Source organism: Gopherus evgoodei, chromosome 11 (genome assembly GCF_007399415.2).
Source record: "Gopherus evgoodei ecotype Sinaloan lineage chromosome 11, rGopEvg1_v1.p, whole genome shotgun sequence".
NCBI classification, from domain to species: Eukaryota; Metazoa; Chordata; order Testudines; family Testudinidae; genus Gopherus; species Gopherus evgoodei.
This window is the reverse complement of record NC_044332.1, coordinates 19,633,646-19,639,957: the sequence shown is the minus strand read 5'-3', so window position 1 is coordinate 19,639,957 and position 6,312 is coordinate 19,633,646.

The window sequence follows — 6,312 nt, the reverse complement described above, 5'->3', positions numbered from 1 at the left end:
ACTTTCTCATGTGTACAAAGACAGATAAAAAATCCTACTTATCTGCACTGTTCCTGATTGACTGTGCATCTGCAGAGATTCTGGCCAGCTAGTTATTCCAGCAAGATTATGGAATAGTCTATTCAAGGACTCTATGCCAGCAACTCCTGTTTCATGCAGTATTATATGAAGAACTAGGTGGAGCATATGTGAACACACAAGAGATATGTTGCCATTTTGCATGATCTGCTATAATTTCCTGGTTTTTATTTAAACAATTCTGACTCATTGCAGACATAGAATATTAATTAGGAAGATACTTGAACTTACTCTCTCAATGTTAAAGATAATCTGGTTCCTATGAAGGATTCCCTTGAAATCTTAGCAGGCTAGTGTATAGTCCCCAGTTAATATCAATTATAGCTTTAGTCAAACTTTTTCTAAGGTGCCCTGAGACCCTTGTGAATGACGTGGGTGGCTAGGAATTAAAGATTAACAATATTTGAGTTCCTACAGAAGTAAAAGCCCCCTCCCCCAACTTCAGAATGCAGAATGGAAAGTCACTGCTCTAGAGAATGCTTGCTTTTGTTATGGCAACTTGTTCACAGCTGTTACACTTGGTAAAGTGAAGTCAACTAATTGGACAGTAAATCAAGTATGAGAGTCGTGAGTGGTGGGATGACTTTAAAATGCTAAGACTCTTATCTGGGAAATGTAATATAGCCCTGGATGAAATAACTTTTGTTTTAGGAAGATGAGGGGGACAGATTGTTTTCATCTGCTGAGAAACAGGGGAGAAGCACTAACATTGGTATTTTGACAATTTATGATGTGAGGCACAGGGGGGTTAGAAGCAAGTGCATTTAGCAAGAACATGTCAAATGTGCATAAAGGTCTATTGGAATTACCCATTTGCTCTTAGGAAAAAGAAAAAGGAGATAAAGATTTGGAAAGGTAAAGAGATGACTGAACTCTTAGACAATCAGTTTCTCCCCGTACTGCATTTTAAACCTTGTAAGGCTCATTGTGTGTTTGGGTGGCCAGACTTACATTTTGCATACTCAATGAGAAGTGAATCGTTTTTATTTTCAGCAAGTGACATTAAGAAAAGGACTCTGAGAATGGTGGGCCGGGAGGTAAGACTCATGAGTTTTTATGTTGTATTGCACATATGAATTTCAGAATTCTCACCAGCAAACAGTTCCTCTGCATGTGTTAATATACCTCAGTATGGAATTTCAGTTCCAGTTGATCCTTCAATTTACATTTGTTAACTGGCAAAAACGAAGTGTGTAGCTCCCGTTCCTCCATTTATACGTCCTTTAAGTGTGCTTAGGACCTGATAACCTAAAGGTGGTGATTTACTTGAAAAGCAAACGAGCAGCTGGATAATTACATCAGAGCAAGTTATTCTACTGCAGTGCACTGACTACCTCTTTACTAGCTCTTTTGTTGCAAGATATTCCGAATACAGAAGACCAAATGATAGACATCTATGTTGCAAGCCTGTTGTGAGTACCCGAGAGAGGCTTTTCCTAACTTAACTCTGAATTGTGACAAATTAGGTAGCATAACTTAATTTGCAAACCTCCCTCCAAGTCTTTGTGCACGGTTCTGTTAAAATTTGTTGTTCCTAAACAGAGAGCTAAGTGAAATCTCAAACCTTTGTATTCAAGTGCTGTGAAACACCGAGAGGGGGTTATGTTGGCTTAAAGATGTTCATGGTTTATAACACGCTGTCACACAAAAATACTTATTTTATAGTGCCCAAAGTTTACCAGGTGATTCAGCTGATATTCAAAACACCGTGGCCCCTGCCCTAAAAATCTTACAGTCTAAGGAGGCACAAGACCTAACAGAAAAAGCCACAAGCTGAAAGAAGAGGGAAATAGAGGATAAGATAATGACCTCTGTAACTTGTTGCCTTATTTTAGATTTTCTGTGGACTAACACAGTACATTCAATAAATAATAGAAAAGATGAAGATTTGTAGACTGTGTTACAGCGTTTCAGTTTTAACCTAATCGTACTACCTATTTTTGGGGTGAGGGTGTCCTCCATCAAAAAAGTGTGACACTGGGAGATCAAGCCTAAAATAGGGCAGCCAGAACATGGGATTGTCCTGATGAGTGACTGTCCCATAAATATTGGCATGAGTGGCATCACCACTTTGGAGCACAGCAAAATCCCTGAGCAAAGGCTATCATTAGAGCCCTTTAGATTTTGGGGGGATTACACATACACGACACATTGACAGGATCGAACTCTGGGGAAAGTTATCAAAACATATATTTTGTGTTCTAGAAAGTAAGAGATGAATCCCAAAAATCTGGGGAGAAGAAAGAATAGTGAAAAAGTGAGGAAAAGGACAGAAGCTTTAATGCCATTTTCCTCTTCCTAGCATTTTCTTTGTTACTAAACCAGGTTGGTGCAGAAACCACCAGTGTTCGGTCACAGACCTACTAATTTAAAGGTTAGGTGGTTGGACTGATTTCAGCTACAGATGTTTCTGAGTGTCAAATGACATTGTTATCTGTAAGGCTCACACAGTCCAATGATATCCAGTCATTACAAACCAAATTATAGAAGCACGAAGAACCAGAATCCATGTTGCATGAAGAGACCAACATCTGCAGGATTCTGCAGTGAGGCGTGGAGCTATATATATAGCCACTGTGCTACTGTTAAGTGCTATATCATGTTTCTCTAGAAGATCCAAACACAACAAGGAACCAAATGAAAACAAAAGGAAAAATGAGTCAGTGTTCTCAGCAACTGCGATTCTTTATGACTCATTGCTGTGTGTTCAAATCCTCCATTTTTCAAAACAAAAACCTAAATCAGAATCAACCAGAAGGTGTCCTAATGAGATCAGTTTTAAATCAAGGTAATGCTACCCGGAGTCATTAACACACTGCCAGTTACATAATCCTCTCATGAAATAGCTTAATAAAGTTTGATGAATGGGAGGAGGGAAAGTTGACTGGATTTGATCACCAAGATGGACGGCATAAGAACAGAACACAATATATATAGTTCCATAATATATCTCAAAGCACAATGAGTAAGCAGGGAGGTAATTGTTTAGGCAAATCCTGCACTCGTGTGCTTAGCAGTAGCTTGTACAATATTTTAGACATTAAAATGTATTTCATTTTCAGAAAAGGAAAGTTAGGCAGGACACAGAGTTACCATCTACTTTTAATACTCAGTGACAGAATGGTAAGGGTACTTACTGAAACTCCATGTAGGAAAGGAGATACTGGTCACACTCATATTCCTGTCCAATTGCTAGTTTCTTTGTGAAAACTACAATATGGAACACAATTAGAGGCCTATAACGAAGCTTTCTCCATAGCCGGTATCCCTGAGGAGAAGCCACTAGATGTGAGGGCATAGGAACACTCATCTGGTTGTCAATGGGTACATAGCAACCACAATTGTTCACAAGTGGCTGATGATTTTGAAAGCCTAATCGGAGACACCTTAGAGGGGTCCAAATTTCAGAGGGCAGATACTCAGCATTATCTGAAAGCGAGGCTTTTAAAGATGTGCTTAGTTAGGCACTCAACTCAATTGATTTTTGAAAAATCTTGGCCAAGAGGTTTATTCAGAAAGAACTGACACAAGACATACTGTCAGAAATCGGACACCTGGAAGGGCATTGCAGCAGTATATTGATATATAGATGCTGTTTTATCTGTTCAGAAGGCTAAACTCAGAATAGAAACGGAGGAGCTGTTTGTGGGAAGGACAGCTGGACATAGATTTAGGACAGTCACTGGATGCGTGTGGAAGAAGACTTTCTTTGTCACTACCATTAATGTGTGTGTTTTGATTAAAAAGGTAATTACAGCCAGAGAACAGAGAGCTAAGATTTCCCATACAAGATATTGTTACATATGTTAAGGTGAAGTTATCTGTTCAATCCAAAATAGGGGGATTATTTCAAGGTTCAAAAGAACTGTGTGATCCTGAGGTACCTTGAGCCATACTGCTGTGGGTTTGGGAAAATAACTTAAATTCGTTTGACACACAAAGTAGGTGAGGTAATATTTTTTATTGGACCAACTTCTGTTGGTGACAGAGGCAAGCTTTTGAGCTTACATAGAGCTCTTTTCTTCAGGTGTGCAATTCAGGAACAGCTCATTTTGATGCCGGGAAATAACTCATCTGATGCTTGGGAATGGGCTTAATAAATAAGATTATTCTGCTTCCTTGGATTATTGGTTGTCACAGATTTGATCACGAGGGCCAAAGCTTTGTTACCGGCCCAGTGGAGCATCTTGAGGAGGCAATGAGCAAGATAAGCAGAATAGAGCCTAGGGTGAGACTAGGCATCTGCTACATGGCCAGGCCTCTTTCCAGTGAATTATGCGATCTAGTTTTTAAAAGAAAAATATTAAAAATTAGTTCTTTTCATTGGATCATACTATAATTCTCTGTTTTCGTTAGAGTTTCCACTGCCCAACATGAGGCAGTTCTTGAAACAAACAAAGCTACAGTGTTCACTGAAGGCATTAGACAGCAGAAAAGGGTTGCCATGACAACAAGAATTCTAAAGCGATGCCGTCCGATCCCGAAAATATTTAATCAACACTTGCATTACAGGACAAACATTAAATCATATATTCACCATGACAAGTTGTGTTAGCATTTATCATGTCAAAATTGAAAAGCCATCTTAGGGAACAAAAGCAAATAGAGGTGAGATCTATTTTCGATATCTTTGGATGAGACATTTTCATGCACAGACATTTGTATCTACAGTCAGTCTCATATGGGGAAATAAATATAGGTACATGTGTGGATTCCACCTACTTTCTTGACTGAAATGGCACCATGCATCGCTTATAATGAGGATAACATGTTTCTGCAGGATCCACACGATTATCAAGGTTAAACTGCTTTTTGGTTCTGTCCCACCATCTCCTTTTGGGTTACAGCCTAACTTTATCAAGTCAGTGTAGTATGTCAGACACACACACACACTTCTAAAATTACACGGAATTGGGATTCCAAACATGCACAAGCTGAATTCCCACCTAACATAGTTATATTGATTTTGCTTCTTGAATCTAGAGGACTATAACAGACGACAGTAAATGTCAACCATTGGATTGCACTGCATTGTGAACTTGTATCCATTAGCAAAATGTCCCCATTTTGTGGACCAAAATATATTGCACAGGGTACTTTAAGGAGAACAATAGGGCATCCCCATACAAAACTGTTTCAGAAAAGTTGGTTCTATTATTGCTTCAAACAGACTGTTTTAAACTGGGTCCTGCCCTGGAGGATAGAACTAGCATGAGAACTTTAATCCACATGCCATAGCTCCACTCCTTTCTCTCACTCCTACCCTTTGCTGCTCCAGCCTCCTGTCTATTTTCTTTTTTTCCCTCTCTCTTCATCTCCTCTCCTCTCCACAGTGTACTAAAGAATGACAAGAAAATACCAAAAGGGCAGAGAATAGGGAACCAAGAATAGAAAAGGGTATGTCTACACTATAGCATTATTCTGATTTTACAGAAACCGGTTTTTTAAAACAGATTGTATAAAGTTGAGTGCACATGGCCACACTAAGCACATTAATTCGGCGGTGTGCGTCCATGTACCGAGGCTAGTGTCGATTCCCAGAGCTTTGCACTGGGGGTAGCTATCCCGTAGCTATCCCATAGTTCCAACAGTCTCCCCCGCCCCTTGGAATTCTGGGTTGAGATCCCAGTGCCTGATGGGGCAAAAAACATTATCATGGGTGGTTCTGGGTACAGCCTCATCCCTCCCTCTGTGAAAGCAGCAGACAACTGTTTCCCGCCTTTTTTCCTGGGTGAACTGTGCAAACGCCATAGCACAGCAAGCATGGACCCTGCTCAGCTCAAGACAGCAATCATGGATGTTGTAAACACCTTGCGCATTATCGTGCAGTCTATGCTGAACCAGGACCTCCAAAACCAGGCGAGGAGGAGGTGGCTACGGCAGCGCGGCGACGAGAGTGATGAGGACGTGGACACAGAATTCTCTCAAACCGTGGGCCCCTGTGCTTTGGAAAGCCTGATGGTAATGGTGCAGGTTCTAGCCACTGAACGCCGATTTTGGGCCCAGGAAACAAGCACAGACTGGTAGAACCGCATAGTTTTGCAGGTTTGGGAGGATTCCCAGTGGCTGCGAAACTTTCGCATGCGTAAGGGCACTTTAATGGAACTTTGTGACTTGCTTTCCCCTGCCCTGAAACACCAGAATACCAAGATGAGAGCAACCCTCACAGTTGAGAAGCGAGTGGCAATAGCCCTCTGGAAGCTTGTGACGCCAGACAGCTACCGGTCAGTTGGG